The sequence below is a fragment of the Tamandua tetradactyla genome, chromosome 17 (assembly GCF_023851605.1).
Source record: "Tamandua tetradactyla isolate mTamTet1 chromosome 17, mTamTet1.pri, whole genome shotgun sequence".
NCBI lineage: Eukaryota > Metazoa > Chordata > Mammalia > Pilosa > Myrmecophagidae > Tamandua > Tamandua tetradactyla.
The window spans coordinates 24,331,930-24,353,742 of record NC_135343.1 but is presented as its reverse complement, the minus strand read 5'-3'; the positions used below and the strand labels follow the sequence as shown (position 1 = coordinate 24,353,742).

At 34.8% G+C, this 21,813-nt stretch overlaps 1 long non-coding RNA gene across 1 annotated transcript; it reads left to right on the top strand.

Moving 5' to 3' along the window:
• Positions 1–9,386: 9,386 nt before the first annotated feature.
• On the top strand, positions 9,387–19,875 carry LOC143661526 (uncharacterized). Its single transcript, XR_013164656.1, has 3 exons — positions 9,387–9,503; positions 13,053–13,178; positions 19,674–19,875. It is a non-coding gene; the product is annotated as an uncharacterized LOC143661526 (long non-coding RNA).
• Positions 19,876–21,813: the final 1,938 nt, after the last annotated feature.

Below are 21,813 nucleotides of genomic sequence, written 5' to 3'. Positions count from 1 at the left end.
TAGGGAGAACTGTTTATTCACTTTTTCTTCCTAATTTCTAAACACAGGAGAGACAGATTATCGATTATGTGAACAATGTCAGCAACCCCTTTAATGAGTATTTTTGAGTGCCAATTTCACCTTACAACATTGGTGAAACAAAAAAACAGACATTTAAAATGCACAATATTATAGTTATCTTTTCTTTTAGAGTAGAGATTACCTTGAATGCTGTCTTCTCTAATACCCAGCTTTTCTCCAATGACTATGGTTTGGTATTTTTTCACATGAGCTTGCAAATTTCCATATGAAAACATAGCAATATCTTTAGCATAAAAGACATTCAAAGCTTTCCAAATACTCAAGGAATAATATTCTTGATCATATATTTTGCATGGCAAGAATTATCTTCCAATATCCTTAAGGGTCTTAGAATAAAGGGCCTCCGATCTCTGAAACATCAATGTTTGTCAATTTCTATCAGATGGGAAAGTGAGGACCAGACAGAGGTGAAAACAACAACTTGATGTTGAATAGTTTTTGATTCTTGTGAGCACTCTTTACTTGACTTAGAAATCCATCTCTGGTAGGATATTGGAGACAGGATGTTAAGGCAGAATTTTTCTACCTTGTATATGAAAGAGGAGAGCAGAATAAATAATGGAAATATGTAAAAAGGTAGAACATGACAAGAGTGAGTGCAATTTAAGTCTGGAAGGATTGCTAGGTATCGACAAAGTTTAGTTTTAATGCAATTCTATTTTCTTTATTGAAGATGCGTATTTTCACTGTCCTGTCTCAGATGGCATCGGTGTTAGACTCATCCTTCTCAGTAAGCATTCTATCCTGGTGCTTTGAATAGCATAGCAGAGAGGACTCAAAGGGCTGATAAAAAACAACCCAGGTGAGGCTGTGTGCAAACTATCTCCAAAATGTTTATTTGCAAAATATGGAGAAAAGTTAGACTACAGAGACAAGCATAGGCCATTCACAAGCTCTTAGGATATAGGCCAGAAAGATGTTTCTCTGTTGAATATTATGCATTAAGTACATAAAATGAGTGGTAATTAATTATATTGGAAACTTATTTCAATACTCAATTGCTCTATCTGGGTTTTTTGTTATCAAAATATGAACCACATTAATCCTGTAGGTGCATTCAAATTATTTAATTTAACCTACTACAGCATTTTCAGAAAAATTGATTTATTTCTCAAGATATTTAAAGCATCAAACATTCTAACACATTCATAGTTTACTACTTTAAACCTTAGTAAGTTGAGATATCAGTAGCCTTTTACTTTTATTTCTTAGAAAAAAATAGTCTTTACTTTTATTTCTTAGAAGAAAATAGAAAATAAATATATGTTACTGTAATTTCAGTTTTTCACAGAACAATTTACCCTATTTGGTCTGACATAACCTATCATTAAAAGAGAGGTTGTGGTATGTGTGTGTGTGTGTGTGTGTGTGTGTGTGTTTTGCATAATTCTGTTTGTATAGACTAACTGGAAAACAAAAAGCATCTATTGCCATCTATAAACAAAAATGGATTTTTTCCATGTGTTTACTGAATGAGAAGTTAGTTCTATCTCTCCATTTTCACTTCCCTGAAATTTAATTTATGCAAATCTGAAGTGAACACAAGTTTGTAGCCACATTATTTTATAAAATCACTCTGTTGAATAATTTTCTGCCACTAGGTAGCCCCACAGAGAAGAATTATTCTTCTTCAATTTTGTCGATGGTTTGATGCAGGACAGGTTAATAAACAACAGACTTTGATAGAAGAATCAATTATAAAAAGAAATCACTGGGTTTTGTTCTTGGGATTAACATTATTTCTTTTGAAAACTATGCTTACAATACACTGTATTCTCATGAGAATCAGCTTTATAAAACCAGAATTCACATAAGGGAATAGAGAGAGCACAAGAAACGCTACACCTTCAAAACCACAGTTACTCCATACCTTTGTATTTTTAAATAAACCCATTTGAAACCATTTCATACATATAAAGATTTACATGTTAGAATGATAAAGAGAAAAAAAATGTTACTCAAAAGCAATCATTAAAATGTGTGTAGGTTTTTCCCCAAATAAAAGGTAGTGTCTGGTTTATAGTATGTGTTTTTAAAGTGAATTTTCTTTTTGTAGGCTTCATGGTTGGGAGGAAAACAATATAGCTAGAATCTTAAGGTAAAGTTTCACTCCTTTATTAAAAAAAATCTGTAGCAAATTAGAAGTAAAACTGCCATAATACCTCAGTGGGAGATACTGATGTATTCAATTACATATCACAGTGTAGAATGTCACTTATGATTTATCAATTTAAATCAGTTTAGTTAAAAAGCCTTTTATCTATAATTGATATTATTGCAATATGGCATAAGTTAATTTAAAGTAATTTATATTTTTTCATGTAATATTAGACATTTCCTGTAAAATTCTCTTTAGTTGATCAAAGCAATACAATATTTTAATAAAAACATAAGTATGGATATCAGATAGCCTTAATTTAAGCACTGTTAAATTTTGGGTAATGATAGAAACTATTTTTTTACGTACATATCTATGTCAGAGAACATTAACCCATTATGTGTTTTATTATCAGGTTGAAACAAGAGAATTTTCTTTTTTCTCTCTCTCTCTCTCTCTCTTTTCTTTTTTCAGTTTTCAAAATAAGTATTGAATTTCATTTTTTGGTTAGGCTTTAAGTTTTCATATTTATTCTTTTAAAATATTATCTTTGTAATATATTTGTATTTTAGGACAGTTTTAGATATATAGAAAAATTGAGAAATAGTATAGAGTTTCTGCATATCCCACACCCAGTTTTCCTTATTATTTATGCCTTACTTAGTATGATACTTTTGTTAAAATTAATGAGCCAATATTGATACATTATTACTAACCGATATCTATATTTATTCAACTTTCCATAGTTTCTGCTCAAATGTCCTTTTTCTTTTTCAGGATCCCTTGCTGGATACCATTTATATTTAGTTATCATGTCTCTTTGGGTTCCTTTTGGGCTGTGACAGTTTCTCAGACTTTCCTCAGTTTTGATGACTTTGACAGTTCTGACAAGTACTGCTAAGGTGTTGGTCGGATGCACTTCTATTGGAAGTTGTCTGATATTTTTTTTCTCGTGATTAGACTGGCTTTATGGGTTTTTGAGAGAAAGATCCCAGAGGTCAAGCTTCATTTCAGCACATCATGTCAAGGGGACATGCTCTTAACATGGCATATCAGTGTTGATGTTGACCTTGTCACCTGTTTTTCAGGAGTGTCCATTGTAAGGTCACTCTTTTTATCCCCCTTTCCATACTGTACTTTTTGGAAGAAAATAATTATATGCAGCCACACTTAATGAGTGGGGAGTTATGCTCTCCTTTCTTTAGAGACATGTACATAAATTATCTAGAATTCTTTTGCATAGGATATTTGTTTCTTCTTTCACATTTATTTATTTAATCACTTATTTACATGGACCCATGGATATCTGTTTTATATTTTTGGGTATAATATCATTAATCAAATAGGCTTCATCAATTAGGTCCATTTTTTTCAGCTTTGGCCATTGGGAGTCTAACAAATGGATTCCGTGCACTTTTGATCTACCCACATCAGTGTGTTGCTTGTTTTTGAGCACTTACTTTCTATCACTGCGGTTTGTTCCAGGCTCATCTTGTACACCTGTGCCCTAGTTCTTGAATCATTAGTTTCTCCATGGAGCCCTTTTCTTTTATAGGGAAAGATAGTAGAATCCAAGATCTGGGTACTAGCTTGCTTGTTGCTACTAGGTGTCATTGTTTTCAGGTCTTCTCAGCTGACAGAGCAAGGATATGTGTTTGTGTGTGTGTGTGTGTTAACCCATGTATATACACACATTTGTAAATATTTCTGTCACCATCTGTATCTACATTAAGCTAAATCTGAGGTCATATTGATGTCTGCCACGAAATTCATTGCCATACAGATGATTCCTTCTTCAACCCTTGATTATCAGTAAATTCATTCTTCAAGTGAAATATCTGGCTCCCATAATCTGCCATTCTTTACTTTTTAATTCCAGTATAAATACATAGCAAAATCAGAATTATTAATATGTACCCCCATTGGAAAATGACTTTTGTCAACTAGAGCACAATGCTCACTTACATGCAACTCCTTTTTTCTCTTTAGCCTCACTAACTCCACTTATTTTCAGAGTAACTTAGATCATCCCCCATTTCTCCTTACACTGTTCATGCTCAGTGAGATTGCTTCATATATTTGTAATACAGTTAGATTATTTTGTCATATTTTTAATTCTACCTGTGATTCATCTAACCTCTCAAATGATTTTTTTTTATTTTGCATATATTAAAGTTTACTCTCTGTGCTTTAAAATTATATGGATGTTTACAAATGCATAATGTTATTTATCCACCCTCATAGCATCATGCAGATTTGGTTCACAACCCAAAAATTCACTGTGCTTCACCTATTGAACTCTAAAGCCCTCTCCCAGAAACCCTTCCAACCATGCATCTTTTTACTCTATCTGTAGTTTTGACTTTTCTAGAATGTCCTTTAATTGGAAACATGCATTATGCCTACCTTTGAGACTGGTATCACTTAGAAATATGTATGATATATTCATCTATGTATATCTGTGGCTTGAAAGGTCATTTCTTTTTATGGCTGAATAAGTTTACATTATTTGGATGTACCACAGTTTATTCATCTGCTCACCTTTTGAAGGACACCTTGGTTGCTTCCAGTTTTTTGGAGATCATGAATAAAGTTGCTATAAACATTTACTTCAGGTTTTGTATGGCTATAAGTTCTCAAATCACTTGGGCAAATACCTAGTAGCACTATTGCTGGATTATACTATAAGACTATATTTAGGTTTGTAAGTAACTGACAAACTTTTTTCCAAATTGACTGTGCTAGTTTATATTCTCACCAGAAATGAGTGAGAGTTCCTCACCAGCAGTTGGTATTGTAAGTCCTTTGGATTTTCGCTATTCTAATAAGTGTAGAGTAGCACTTCATTTTAATTTTAGCTTGTAGTTCCCTAATGATAAATGATATAGACCATCTTGTCTTATGTTTATTTACCATCTGTGTACCTTCTTCAATGAGGTGTCTCTTCAGATCTTTTGCTCCTTTTGAAATTAGCTTGTTCAATTATTGCCAATTTTTAAGGATTCTGTGCATAGTTCGAATACTAGTCCTTTATCAGATATGTTTTTTGCAAATATTTTCTCCTAAATATCTCCTTTAGTAGGTGGCTTGTGTTTTTATTCTCTTAACAATATTATATGCAGAGCAGCACTTTTTAAGTTTATTGAAGCCCAACTTAGCATTGTTTTCTTTAATGGATAATGCTTTTGATTTTTTGCTTAACAGCTGTCACCACACAATGAGATGCCATTTCACATCCACAAAGGCAGCAGCACTGAGAATAATATGCAAAGGAAATAACAGGTGGAAGAGGATAAGGATGTGGAGGAATTGGAACTCTCATACATTGGGATGTATGAGGTAGGAATGTAAAATGTACAGTTGCTGTGTAAATAGTGAGGTAGCTCCTCTCAAAGTTAAAAATAGAATTACAACATGAACTAGCAATTTATTCCTTGGTATAGACCCCATGGAATTGAAAACAGATACTCAAATATTTTAATAGAAATATTTGTAGCAGACACTTTAAAATAGCTAAAAGATGGAAGTCCTAATGTCCATCAATGGATAAATGCGTAAATGAAATGTAATATATTCATACAATGGAATATTATCTAGAAATTAAAAGAGAATGAAGTACTAATACATGCAACAACCTAGGTGAACCTTTGAAACATCACTCTAAGAGAAAGAAGCCAGGCCATAAAGGTTACAGATTGTGTTGGGGATTGAATCATGCCCCCTATAAAGGCATCTTCAGGTTCCACACCTGTGGGTATGATTCCATTTGTGAATAGGACATTTGAAGATATTATTACTCTTATTAGTGTAGATTCCTTTGTAAATGCAATCTTTGAAGTCCTAATTAGATGTGGCCAAATTGAATCAGGGTGGTTCTTAATTGACATGGCTTACATCCTCATAAGCAAAAGAAATTGGATCCAGAAGTTAAAAGCCAGAAGTCAGTAAAAGCCAGAATTCAGGGGCAATCAGAGGTACAGACACAAAGAGAGAGAGAGATCTCCATGTGACTGAGGATTGCTGGAATGCTAGATTCTAAGATAAAGGAAGCCTTGCCAATACCTTGATGTTGGGTGTCTACCCTCCAAGAAAATCAATTCTTGTTGGTTAAGCTGACCCTTTGTGTGGTATTTGTCACAGCAGCCCTGGCAAACTAAGACATAGTATATGATCCCATTTATAGGAAATGAACAGAGCAAGTAAATCTATAGAAACAGATAATAAATTAGACTCTGTCACAGGTTGGGGGAGGATAGAAGGGACCCTTTCGGGGTGATGAAAATGTTTTGGAATTAGGTAGAAGCGGTGGTTGCACCACATTGTGAATATAGTCAATGCCACTAAATTAACCTCTGTAAAATGGGTAATTCCATGCTATATCACTTTTGCCTCAATTAAAAAATAAAAGCCAGCAAAGGCCACCTAAATATTCTCTATGTTTTCTTCAATAAGTTTTATAATTTTTATCTATTATCACTTAGTAACTTTATATCAAAAGATTTTTAATAAATAGGAATGTTCTAATCTATTTCTAAAAAAAGAGATGTTAAATTGATTTACTTATTGTGCTAGTTAGGTTCAGGTGTCAACTTGGCCAGGTGATGATGCCTAAATTCTGTTACCATGGACTTGAATCTTTAGCATGTGAAACTCATCAATGGCTGATTACACCTGCAATTGGCTAAGGAGCACCTTCTGCAATGAGTGAGGTTTAATTTACTTAGACGGAGGCTTGTAAGAGAGAGGTCAGATGGGCAGCCCAAGCAGCTCAGCACACCTGATCTGAGCACTCGCAGCTCAGCCCAGACTTTGGAGATGCAGAAAGAAATCACCCCAGGGAAGCTGTTGGAACCCTGAAGCCAGGGGAGAAGGCCAGCAGACATTGCCACGTGCCTTTCCGTGAAACAGAGAACCCTACATGAAAGTTAGTTGCCTTTCCTCTGAAGAACTATAAGTTTTTAACAAATAAATCTCCTTTTATTAACAATCAACCCATCTTTGCTGTGTTGCATTCCGGCAGCTTTAGCAGACTAAAACACTTATTACATTTTATAAAGTATATATAATTACCATAAGTGAAATATGGAAAATAAATCCTTTTAAATATTTTATATTTGTATAATTTTATGTATTAGTTTTGCTGTAAAATGAAATATTTACACATATTTTGGGGTCATGTCTATCTCAGTTATATAATAATGAAAGTTTTTGGCAATCTAAAAAATGTTTAAATTAATATATTTTAATTTAATAACTATATTTCACATATATTTCATTCTCTTTTAATATATTTTTAAATTTGTTCTCATATATGGATCTTTGATTATAAGCAAACAATACCTAAAGTGGCTTTTTTAGTAAAAGGTGAGCTTATGGGACAATGTATAGAATAAAAGGAAGAGAATTAATTAGTATCTGATGCCCATTATGAATTAAAATGGACAGAAGTGGAAGTTTTCTTGATTTTCATAATGAAAATCAAGTCCAATTAGTATTTTCTGAGATAAATTTTACATATTTTTCATATCTCTCTAATTATTGGATCTGTACTACAAGCATACTCATTCATTTTTTTAAATTAGCAATAAAATTATAAAATTTGTAATGAATGAAAGTCATTATTCATAAGTGTTTCTGACTGGAGTACTGTCTTTTCTTTGAAACGAAAAAGAACATTAGAAAAAAAAAGACCATTAGAAATAGACAGTCCATGTTCAGAGATATCAAACTAGAATACAAATTTTACTTACTTTGGGAATCTGAAAATTATTAGGATCCCATCACCACGCCCACTGTGGTATTAGTAAACCATGATGAGCTAGCTTTAATTTAGATTATTCTTTAGTTCCATCTGAAAACTAACTTTTCAGCCTTAATAGAAAATCTTTGCATCATCTCCAATGTTGTGTTTATGTTTGAAAACATAGCTGATTTATTAAAGTTAGAAAAGAAAATAACTGCAGTAGAATTGACTTAAAACAAAGAGCATGAAGGTGTTAGTAATGTCATGAGAGGCCCTCCTTTTTTTTCTTCCTATATTTTAGCTGAAACTGAGAGCCTTTCACTACAGTGCAACAGCTAGTTCATTGGGTGGCACATTCTCCACTTAATATTTTATGTTTGGATATATGGGGTATTAGCCTATTTGATTCAAATCCTATCAGGCTCTCAGAAGCTATGGAGATGTTACCATACTTTCTTAAAATAATTTAGTAATGGTACAGAAGAAAGATACAATATTCTAAAAGTGGTTGTTTTCTGATGTATGGAGAACAAAATATTTTGAGGAGAATGAGGATAATTTTAGTATGGATCAATATGTATGCTGTGGTAATTTTGACAACTGTGTAATTCCACCCAGATAAATATGAAATCCTTAGAAATGAAGGTCTCAGAGTTACCTCAGATTTTTCCTATTTATTTTCTCTTTAGGATTCCCTTTTTGGAAAGCACCTTCTGAAATGTTGGGCATAATAAGAACCTCACCCAGCTCGTTTACTCTCGACCATGTTGTTCTGGACACAAGTCATCATGTAAGACCTCAGCTTTGCTTGCTTCCTCCCTCAAGCCCAGCCATTCTTGTTTATTTTCTCTGACCACCTTCTTATTTCAATTACTGGGTCATTTCAAAAACGTAGACTGGTTCCCTTGCTAAAGTCTGAATAGAGAATACACAAGGCATTTAAAATTGATCCACTTTCACCTCAATACAGTAGGAAGTAATTTTCCTGTGTTCCTATATTTCTCCCTGGCATAGCTACCTCACATTGTAAGCTTGTGTTAGGAAGTTAGACTATGGTCAAGGCTATAATGTTCAAATCTTATTTTAGAAAACATTCGGTTCTGTATCTATTATATGTTTTTTCTTGTTCCAGACATTCAACTGTTGGGTTTGTCGGAACCCAAAAGTATCATTCCTTTCTCCTTCCTGATTGTGGACTAATAGGCAAAATAGCAGGTAGTGACCACTTTCCGGAAAAAAGCTAAAATTGGACAACGTGCCGATTTTGTCCAATTTTTCTGAGTAAATGGGCTTTCTTATATTGAGGTCTGGAATTAGACAGATTTACTCAACAAATCTCTATGTGCTTTCTGTGGAACACCTTACTGTAAGACAAGAAAAAGAGAGAAAGAAGTGGAACAATGCATGAATAGTTCTTGATTCCAAATTCTAGAGAAAGGCCAGGTTTATTACTCTGCAGACCTCTCCTACTCCTGATGTCCCTGTCACATAGAACATTTTGTAAATACTGAAATTGGGCTGCATTACAAGGCAGCAAGGAGGCAAAAAGTTCAGAATTAGAAACAACAGATCCAGTTGAGGGTAAGAGTGGCCATGAGGACTTTGGGGTTCATTACCCAAAAAACACAACTCAGTTTTATGGAAGTAAACTGATCAAGAAAAAGATTGTACACCATGCATTCATAACACCTTCCTGCATTTTAAATGGGGAAAGGTAACTTAATTTGAAAGAAGCCACTTTTTTAAAAACAAGAACACCATCTTGACTCCAATCTCACTCTTTGCCATGTATAAACAAAAACGAACTAGGTGCTACATATTTCAACTGAAGAAAAGAAGTAGAGGTTTTGCAAAGCAGGCATCTGTAGCAGGTGTGTTGGTGGAACCTGCCTCCTGCTTCTACTACAGCTGAGTGTTTCTGGCTGGCAATATGTATTTGTGTCCCTCAACTCCAGCAATTTCATTTTCTTGGCTCTAGATCCTGGCATGTCTGTGCATAAATCAGCAACTTTATTAGAGTGACAAAAGGCCCAAAGTGTTAACATCAAGTATGCAGATGAGGTACTTGCCTAGCCAAGCAGATTTTCTGGACTACCAGAATAGCGCAGCTGCCACCATTGTGTGCCATTGGCAAACTGTGGCACCGTCAAGAGGCAGTTCCAGGGTAAACATTGGCTATGTCCATTATGTTGTGGGCAGATCTCTATAAATATGATTTTTTTTCTTAGAGGTTAAATTGTGCATTTAACATCAAAGTGTATCTATAGAAAAATGGCTATTTGTAACTGCTGACTTGGTAGTATGCTTGGTTAGTTTTCTTTTAGTCTGTGTCTTTTGCTTCCTCAGAGTATTTTTTTTTTCTCTTGGAATGTTGAAAAATTATTTTGAAGTCAGGGTTTCTTCCTCATGTCTTTTTCATATAGATGTTTGTAGATTCATTTTCTGTGAGTCAGCGTTTGTGGGCCCTCTTTAACTTTTTGTTCTTTAAAATTGAACCACACCTGTTTAGAACATTTTGTTGAATAGTACCATGAAGAAGAGAAACAGTCAAGATGGGTAAATTAATGACAATTAATAATAAGTATAAATACTTTAAGATATCACCTTCAGACTTCGATAAGTAGAGAAACAACAGGCCAAACATGACCATCATATTAATTAATTTATAGTGTGTAGCAAGTAAACTGGGGTTAACAATACTTAAAAATAATTGATTTGAATGAGTCAGTTATTGATCTAAGGAAGTAAATTTTTATTTCCTTACTGGTCATTTAGAGAAGCATTTGATAGATTCATTTAACATCATTAAGATCTATTATTTGAGTCAGGTTCCACAAAAATATTTCTTTTAAACCTTATTTACTCTACTATGTCCAGGGGGAATATACTGCTTCTGCCTTCACTCCTAGAACTTGTACTCAATCTTATTATGGTGTTCTGTGGTTACCAAGTAAACTCAAAAACTCATAGAATGTCATTTTTAAAACAAATATGACTATAGTTAAATCATCAAGGATTTATCTCTGTATTAATTTTCTTTTGCTGATGTAATCAGGTATCATAAAGTTTGGGATTTAAAATAATATAAATTTATTATCTTAGTTTGGGTGGTTATTAATCCTAAACTCAAAATGTCTGCATACTGGGCTCCTTCTCAAAGCTCTAGTGGAGATACCTTTTCCTTCTTTTTTTAGCTCCTAAAGACAACATGTGTTCCTTGCTAATGGTTCTCTTCCTTCATCCTCAAAGCCAGACAGCATTATAGCACCTTCCAATCTCTATGTTTCTCTAACCTCTGCTTCTATCATCCCATCTCCTCTGACCTTATCCCCCTCCTTCATCTTAGAAGGCCTTGTGATTACAATAGGCTCTCTTGCATAATCCAGGGAAATCTCCAATCTTAAAAGCCACAACTTAATTACATCTGCAAAGCCACTTTTTTAGTAGAAAAGATAATGTATTCACAGGTTCCAGGAATTAGGACACAGACATCTTTGGGGAGCTATTATTCTGCCTATTACAATCTTTCTTAAAGTCGGGTGATTCACTTACTTGTAAATTTGTGTCTTAGCTCTATTACATATAAACCCAACATCTGGCTTCATCTGGGGGTGGGGGGGAGGAGGTATAGTTTTTTGTCATAGATTCGTAAGAAAAATCACTTCCAACATGAAAAGTTAGAGTGGGCATAGTCCAAATACCCCTAAAGAGTGAGAAAAAGCTCAAAGGTAGTGGTGGAGTCAGACAGAGAAGGTAGGGTTTAACAAATGAGTATGTTTGCTGAATCATTATATTGATATTTCTTTTAGTCTCCAATATCTTAGAGCAGCTAGAAGTAGAAACCTAAAATTGTGGAATTGTAACCCATACCAAACTTTGAAATCTTTTCTATAACTAATTGTTGTGCTGTGCATTGAAATCTATTGCTTTTTTGTATACATGTTATTTTTCACAAAAAAGAAAAAAAAAGTCAATTGTGATGATAAAAAAATACATTTATTCCTTCTAGCTTCCAATGTGCTGGAGTAGCTAGAAGGAAAAATCTGAGAGGATGGTATGATAGTCCATGACAAACTTTAGGATCTGTCCTGTAACTACCTGTTGAAGAGTGCTTTGAAAACTATTGCTTTTTTCTTTCTTGCTTTGTATATATGTTATATTATACAATAAAAAAATTAAAAAAAATCCAACACTGTTTTTCAATTTTTACATGCCATTGCCCAGTTTTGTGAATGAGCCATTTATCTGCTGCTTACCTTGATATTTTTCTAGATAATTGAGTTACAAATATAAGAAAACTGAATCACACTTATCATCTTCCATTAATACAGGAGAGATCAATTTTAACTTTATTATTTTAGTAGATCCTTAGCTAGAATCAAAATTATTGGCAGTTTTGTGTCAATAGGTTAAGTTCTTACAAAATAGCATATTCAAATTATATTGTATTAATTGTGTATTGCTGCATAGCAAATCACCCCCAAATTTAGCAACAAACATTTATTATCTCACACAGTTTCTATGAGTCAGAACCTGGGAGCAGATTAACAGGGTAATTATGACTTAGGGTCTCTCAAATAACAAAAAAAAGCAAAACTGTAATCAAGTTGTCAGTTAACATTGCAATCATTTGAGAATTGAAGGGATTGGAGGATTTGATTCTAAATTCACCCACATAGCTGTTGGCTGAAAGCCTCTTTCTTTGCCTGCCACCTTGAGCTCTCCATAAGGTTGCCCATGACCTGGCAGCTTGCTACCCCAGGACAAGTGATGAAAGAAATAGAAACAGAGCTATACTGTCTTTTATGATCAAGTGTCTAAGTTGCACAGTCACTACTGCCTTATTGACTCATTAAAGGTGAGTCAATTAGACCAGCCCACACTCAGAGAGGGAACCACATGAGGGTGTAAATACCTGAAGGCAGGGGTCATCGGAGCCCATCTGGTGGTTACCATGTACTTAGACTAGTAAAAGGTATCTGTAAAGATGGTCAGTCCTTATGGTGTGTACTTCAAAATGGTACTTTAAAGAGCTATTAAGCTATAACCTGGGTGATTAAATCTAAATCAAAGCTTGCCTCTTTATGACCTTCGAGCTAATAATTCTTTTTTTTTTACATTGTTATATAGGGTTAACAAAAAATACAAAGAATATGGGACAGAGACCGTATGTGGCTGGTAAAACATAATGCCTGGTCCTTTACAGAAAATGTTTGCCAATCTGTGGTAATAAGGAAGGACATGTGGACATTTGAGGTAATGTGAATATCATCACAATTACGGAGAGGTTACCCAAATATGAATTTGTTAACTATATTGTCTTATGACTATATTTTTGTCTTCATTTGTATAAACCAGCAATATACTTTTATTATAGTTGTTGCTGTGTTGCAATTTTTCTATTTGTTTTGTTTTAATAATATAAACTCATGCTGTTTATTAATGGTGCCCTTATTAACTAAAAAATGAAAGCATTTTCTTTCAGGAAGCCCTTTGAAATTAAATTCACATTAAACTCCATCATATCTTCAACAAAGCCAACCCAAAGTAGAATAAGCACAAAAAACAGCCTAATGAACACTCTTCTGCCCATCACTACTACTATTTTCATAGTCTTAATTAACTCATTTCCCAGAATAACCCTTCTGGAAGACATTTCACTGGGGGATCAGTATTACAGAAACTACTTTTTTTACTCCACAGGTATTTATCCCTATTTGTTTCAGAGGTTCCACTCTATGAGATATTTCTCCACTCCATATAATTACAAATTCAGTCAACAACTATGTAGTAAAGACAATATGTTAAATATACTATTGTATGCACTATAAGAAATACCTGGAAGTAAAAGACTCACATGTAATTCGTATTTTAATGAGGGAGCTAGTCTTCGGAAAGGCAATGCTAGCTAATAACCATGCCGGTATGAGTGAGGTACTAAATAAGTAATACAGAAAAGAAAGAATTAGAAAAGTTGTCCAGTCAGGTCTTTCATATTTTAAAAGTAGGCCACTGTGTGATGTTTAATCTTATGATCATGCCACATCTTCTTTGTTAAAATCCATGAAGACAGTGCTCATTTTTTTTGGTTGGAAGTAAGAGAATGGAAGCTCAACATTCAATTTTGCCTTGCTCAGCCTTAACGTTTCATTCAGCATCAATGTCACAAAATGGCTAAGAGTTTTAACGTCCCTGTCCAAAACCTATTTTTATCAAATATCTGTTAATCATACATATCATAGAGAGCAAACAAATCTGTCACTATTGTTTTGATGCCATGAATGTTTTTATATTTTCATCATGCTTAAGGAGCTCTTCAGCTAATGTAATGTAATTAACTTGGTGTAAAATTAAAATGAATTGCTTTATCATGGATAAAGCCATGAGAGAGTATCAGAAAGAATGAAACAAGCGATTATTTAAAATTCATTTTGTGGTGTGGTGTGTCTGTATGTGTGTGTGTGTGTGTGTGTGTGTGTGATTTAATTTTACTCAATCTTAATTTTTTTATACAATGGTATGTTGAATCATGTTGTAAAACAACAAACCAAATGCTATTCATCCTTAAAATTATTTTTCTTTCTTTCTTTAATTTTTTTTTATTTTTACTTAAACAAAGCTGATTTTTCCTTTAGAAGGGCTCATCCATATACATGATGCTTGTGCCTTTGTGAAAATGAACATTATAAATGGGTAAGGTGGTTGTTAGGAATAAAATTTCTTTGTATCACCTCCAAAATTTAGTCTTTTTTCCCATCTTATCAAATCTATTATCTGATACATATAAATGTTAAATTGGTTTATTTATAAATGTATATATGTAGGCCCACCTGAAGTTTTTATTTGATTTGAACATTGGAATTTCTTCTGTAAAAGTTGACATGTTTATGGTCTTCTTAGGAGAAAATCTAATGCTCTACAGTTATCTCGTGAAGGAAGAGTTTTCTAAAGAGAAAACAAAAACACTGAAGAACTAAAGGCATGATGAAGTATTCAGTTGTAAAAGTTCTTAGGCAATTTGAAAATGTCAGGACACACATTATTCTGTTTATATTAAACAACCTGTCAGCCAAGCACATTTGTGAAAAATAACAGTGGGTTATTTGTTTGGTGTTTTCAATGTCTCTGCATTTAACTCAAAATGCACCTCCTTCCCTGAACCAACATTTAAAAATACATAGATTATTTTAAAACATTTGACATCCTCCAGTCACATTACAACTTCGTACATGTTTAAGTCCACAGAGACCTAATAAGAGTGCCACTATTTAAAAACACTTTAAATCCTTCTAAAACTCAATATATTCAGGTTTAAAATAAGTTGTTTTGATATTGTTTATTATAAAAGGAATACATTTTGCAATTATTTTATAGGACACAGATATCTAAGAAGATAGAAAAAGAAGCTATTTCCCACAATCCTAGGATAATAGTTGCTACAATTTGTGCTTATTTATTTTACTGTGGTAAGGTAGACGGGCCCTATTTATCAGTGGGTACTTATTTCTCTACTGTGTTCCATAATAAATTGTGTAAGTTTAAAGATAAAAAGAGCAGCATAATGTAATTTTAATTGAAGTGAAAATAATTTTAAGTTGTAAGGAAGAAGAGAGATCTAGGAAGGAGAAAATAAGACCAGTGAAGTGAGAAAATATGAGAAAGCAATATATTCATGGGTAGTACAACCAAGAGGTACCCAGAAGAATATCTAATGTAAAAATTCAAGCTGCTTGTAATAGAATATGCAAAACTCCTCTACCATTCATGAACATAGAGTTAAATTTTATTTTGTGAGGGAGGACTATCTTAGGGATATTGTAAAATGTGCTGACTTCTGCTGGTAAGGACAGGCAAAACTGGAAACAGTATTCATTGACACCACAACTAGGAAAGAAAGGGATTGGCTGACAATTAGATTGTGTGTTTATGTGTGTGTGTGTGCATCCATGCATTGAAAGTGCTATCATACAATTGTTTAATATTTTTATAACAAAAAAATCCTGCAATAATAGTAATGTCAGATAAAAACTGCTCTATTAATTTGAAATCAGTTGACTGTATTATGTCTTTGAACATCTGGTAGAAAATTGGCATGATGAGCTTGGGGTTCTAGGAAGACAGCTTTGGCTAGAGATAGGAATTTTAAAGCCATGGGGACCGAGATAGTCTGTAAAACATTGGGATTAGAAGACATCACCTAGAAGAAGTGTGTAAACACTGGCAATGTAAGGGCTCAGTCACACACTTCAGGAAACTGGGACATTTAGAAGTTGAGAAGAAAGACCTGAATCCGGTACAGGAGACTAAGGAACGGCTAGTAGGGAAGGAGAAAACCTAGGTAAATGTGTTAAAGTTTTAAAAATGATTTCAGAGCAAATACTTCTGAGGAGCCGTGTTAGGAAAGGATGGAAAAGTGAGCCCTGCATTTGGCAACATGGAGGTCTTTGACTACATTGGCAAGGGTGGTAGCTTTTGGTGTCCAATAGAAAGGGTGATGATGTGCAAGCAGGAACCAAAGACAACTCTTTCAAAAGTTTTACCATGAACTATATTAAAGATCTGCTATGCCTATGATACATGAACAAATGGGTATAATGGGTCAGATTGTTTTATGCTCACATGAAAGAAGCAAGAATGCAATATACCAGAAATGGACTGGCTTGTGTGTGTGTGGGGTGGGGGTCACATTTCATTCTTTTACCATGTGAGTATCCAGTTATTGAAGTACCATTTGTTGAATTTATGTATGTTTGTTGTTTTGTTTGTTTGTTTGCTTGTTTGTTTTTTTGGGGATGTGCATGGGCTCAGAATCGAACCCAGGTCTCCCATGAAGTGGCTTTTATAAGGGAATTTATTAAGTTACAAGTTACAATTCTAAGGCCAGAAAAATGTCCAAATTAAAGACCAACAAGAGGATACCTTCACTCAAGAAAGGACAATTGTGTCTGAGTTTTCATTGTCACGTGGGAAAGTACATGGCAATGTCTACAGTTTTTCTCTCCTGGGTTCTGGTTTCAAAAGGCTCTATCATTTCCTGTGGGTCCTTCTGGGGTCTCTTGGGGCGTTTTTCTTGTATCTCCAAAAGTCTGCATCTCTGTCCCTCTCTTAAAGGACTCCAGTAAGTGGATTAAGATCCAACTTGAATAAGCAGGGCCACATCTCCATGGCAAGAACATAATCAATAGGTTCCACCCAACAATACTTCTGCCTGCCCCACAAGAGTGGATTATGAAAACATGACTTTTCTGGTGATATATAACATTTCAAACCAACACAGCTGTTTTCTCCACAGGGGCAGGATATCAGAATTTCTCATTCTGCCCCCATTTTCCTATTGCTGAAGCTAACTAATTTCTAGGCATTTTTGGTTGGAAGATGGGAGCTCTTTTCTACCACCCAGCCACTTTTTCAGCTCACAAGGTGATAGTTTCATGCCAAGAGAGGTAAGTCTAGAAGACCTGAGGTTACTACCCTGACCATGTGTTCAGTCCCTACAGGACAGGTCACACTTGCAGAGAAATGTGCATTGCCCCTACCCCCAACACCAGTGCTTTGGGCAGAGATTTTGTGTGAATAGAAAAATAGGCCTAAAAACAGATGGTTCCTAATATCTTCCAAAAGAAACTGAATTCATACGCAACAGAGGGTGGAGAACAGTAAGCTTAATTTGGTTGGAATAGTTAGTAGACCAATGTACATGCCATGGCATTGTTAAAAACAATAGAGCAATCAACTGGCAATCAGAGGAGTCTACATTCTAAGTGTGCCCAGGAAAAGTGATAGTCAAAGAATGCACTGCCAAAACCACTGACAGGCCAAAGTGAATGTGGAGTTATGCAAGGTCATAATCTTGGAGGAGCAGTGTTAGAAGCTTAGGACTGCAGGGGTTAAGGAAGAGGGAGCTAAACTTCACTAAAATAACTCAATCAATCACTAAACAAATAAACAAGCAAATAACTATAAAAAGCCCCACAGGAAAAGGATGAGTACCCAGAGTAACTACAATATATCGTCTAAAATGTCCAGTTCCAATAAAAAATTATCTGACATGAAGAAACCAGAAAAGTATGGTCTTTACACCAGAAGAAAAGCAAGCAATAAAAACTGCTTGTGAAAGCAACCAGGTAACAGATTTAACTGACAAAGACATCAAGGTAGCCATTATAAATATGTTCAAAGAACTAAAAGGAGCCATGATTGAAGAAGCATAGGAAGGTATGATAACAATATCACCTTAAATAAAAATATCAGTAAAGAGATAGAAATGATTACAAAAAGGGGCAAATAGAAATTTTGGAGTAAAAAAGTACAATAACCGAAATGAAAAAGTTAGTAGAGATGGAAAACAATAGATTTTAACTGGCAGAATAAAGAACTAGAATGTATATCAATATAGATTATGCAAACCAAAGAAAAAAAGAGAAAGAAGAATTTAAATAATGAACATAATCTCAGAGAATATGAGACACCATTAAGCTCCCTATAGACATACCAGGAAGGAAGGAGAAGAAGAAGGAGCAGAAAAAGCATTTGAATAAACAACAGCTGAAAATTTCATACATCTATTGGAAAACATCAATCTACACAACCAAGAAGCTCAACAAACTCCAAGAAAATAAAATGGATCCAAATAGATCCATTAACATACAGTTATGGTAACAAGCTGAATGTAAAATGTAAGGAGAAATTATTGAAAGCACAAGAGAAAAATGACTCATCACTTAAAAGAGAACTCCGGTAAGATCAATGGCTGACATCTCATTAGATGCAATGGAACTAAGAAGGAAGTGGCATAAGTAAGGAAATGACTCTAGATAGTAGTTTGAATCCATAGGGAAAAATGAAGAAATGAAGAGAACCAGAAATTATAAATACATACTTGCTCTTCTTGTATGTAATTCTGTACTTGTTATCCTTAATTCAGTACTTGTTCTCCTTAATTCTCTCAGTTTCATTAAAAGATAAAATTATATAAAGAGATAACTAAAATAAATATAAAAACATAAAGTTTCAGTAATCAGCTACTTTAAAAATAGAATAACAATTAGAGTTGTCCCTCAATTCCTAACGAAATGCTTCCCATATAAATTCTTAACATGCATTTATTGATTATTCTAGTGTTTGATGCATGATAGTGGTCACAGATACAGTATAGGATATGATGTCTAAACTAATGAACATTTTTCCTGACTCATTTCATACAGGACAGACAGTGATTTTGTATATCTTTAGGAGTTCTTCTGAATGTGAGATAAGATGAGGTAAATGAAAGTAAGACATTCCAAATATCTGTTAGGTATGGTGACTACCTATAAATACTTGATAACTCAAGAGAAAGCACAAGGTAAAGAGACCTGTTGTAAAATTCCTCTAGAATTTCTACATAAACAATCAGGTCATTATCTCTACTGATAATAATCCATGCATAGTTTCCAGGCTGACTTCTTGGCTTGGACAAAATTTTCTTAAGAAGGATCAGAATTACTGTTGTTGACTTTTGATGACTTAATATAGGAAGATACTTATTCTTCATGTTTTCACCTCATTCATTAGTTGCTTAATCCTTAGGGTGACTGAGTACTTGTTGTAAGCAAACAGTATATTTACTGTAGAATACATTCAGCAAAATAGAGAAAAGTGTGGATGGGGGAGAGGACGCTAAGTCAAGATACAAAGGAAATAGATGTCTTATCTCATCAAGAAGCTCAGCATGTTCATGTAAAGAGTATTATCCTCATTACTTTTTGGCAGGAATCAGAAATTCCAGAGAAGAGATAGACTGCATCGTTTTTTCTCCAGAACATTATAAAAGTGAACCCTAAGACACCTTTTGAAAAAACCTCCCCAGAGATTAAGTGGATAAAAGGACAAATCCCACTTCATCAGAATGCTGGAGGACAGTAGAGACTGGAGAAGGACTCCCCAAATGCTGCATCAGAAGAAAAGAGAAAATTATCAGGTACAAAGTTTCTGTCCCAGACCTATTGGTCTGTTCCCATTCCCCTCTCCATCAATTGGTCCTGCACAGCTTGAGTATTGCTCAGAGGCAGCAGGCCAGGTCCCTTCAACCAGGGAAGAAGCTATAGAGCCACTTGCAGCAATGAATTAGAACCCCATGCATATGCAGGCACAGAGACCCAAGTCAGCAGAGATCTAGAGCAGAGCACAAGTTGCTGAAGAGGGCTGCACACACACACACAGAGGGAGGGAGGGAGGGAGGGGGAGAGAGGGGAGAGAGAGAGAGAGAGAGAGAAAGAGAAAGAGAGAGAGAGAGAGAGAGAGAGAGAGAGAGAGAGAGAGAGAGAGAGAGAGAGAGAGAGAGAGAGAGAGAGGGAGAGAAAGAAAGAAAGATTGAGAGAGAGAGAGAGAGAGAGAGAGAGAACATGTTAGAAAGTCTAGTAATTTTGCCTCAATTCAGTTTTTGTTGGATAGACTATCTAAATGCAAAATGAACTTATCAGGAGTGACTCACCTTCCTGGACTGATGTCATCTGGCTCCCAGGGGTGGAATACCCTAATCGGGAAGAAACCAGTGGCAGAGAAATCTCACAGAGAGAGAGAGAGAGCTAAAAAGGGAAGTTTAAGCTGAACTACTATAACACAGGAGGGTTCCAGAACTGAAAACTGTTAGAAAAATGGGGCAGTGAGTTAGGGAGAATTTAAAGAAATCACAGGAGTTGGGGAGAAAATCCCAACAAAAATGGACAGAATAGTTAAAGATTCCTGGAGAAGGAACTGAAGAAAAGGAACTTTCTCTTAGAGGTGAAAAAAAGTACCATCTTAAAAATTGTACCACACATCCAGGGTAAGAATCAGATGAAGAAGAGCTAGAAAATCTGATCAGCTAAATATAGGCTGTTCTAAAATTCTAGAATAAATTGGATCAAACATCAAAGAAGAACCTGAATACAAAACCAGTCCACAACAAATCCCCAGACAAGAGGAAGAAATGGACCTTCAGAGTTAACTCAAGATAATCAGATGTCTAGACATTAGCAAAAATCTATGAGTCATACTAAGAAATGGAAAGATATGGTTCAGTCATGGGAACAAATTAAAACTTCAGAGGAGACACAGAATTGGTAACAGCTAATTAAAAAGTTTCAAACATTTTCCTAAATCATTTCAAGGAGATGAGCGAAAATATGTATAAAGAAATAAGGGATATTAAAAAGAGAATGTCTGAGCACAAAGATTTGAAACTATAAAAATAAGCAAAAGAGAAATTATAGGGATGAAAGGCACAATAGCAGAGATTAAAAATATACTAGAGGCATATATTTTAGTTTGCAAGCTGCCAGAGTGCAATATTCCAGAACTGAATTGCTTTTAAAAAGGGGAATTTAATAAGCTGCAAATTTACAGTTCTAAGCCTATAAAAATGTCCAAACTAAGGCATCCAGGTAAAGATACCTTGATTCGTGGAAGGATGATGGTTTAGGAACACCCGTGTCAGCTAGGAAGTCACATGGCTGGCATCTGCTCGTCCCTTGTTCCTGGGTTCCATTGCTTCCAGCTTCTATTTCTGTGGGAATTCCTCACTTTGCTTCTCTAGGGCTGGCTTTTATCTCTGGCTTCCGTTGGCTGTCTCGAGGTTGTGGCTTGCTTAACATCTCATGGTGACATATGCTGGGCTCCAAGGCATCTCCAAACATCTGTGTCTCTGTTATCCAAGTGTTGACACCTGTTCAGCACTGCTGGGAAGTTTCTGCTGGCTCTGTCATTTCTGAGGTTTCTCAAAAATATTTCCCCTTTTAAAGACTCTGCCTGTTCCAGGGGCATCTTATTAGACACACCTGGAATGGGCAGTGTCACATATCCATCTAATCAAAAGATCACACCCACAATTGGATGTGTCACATCTCTGTGGAGATAGTCTAATCAGAAGTTT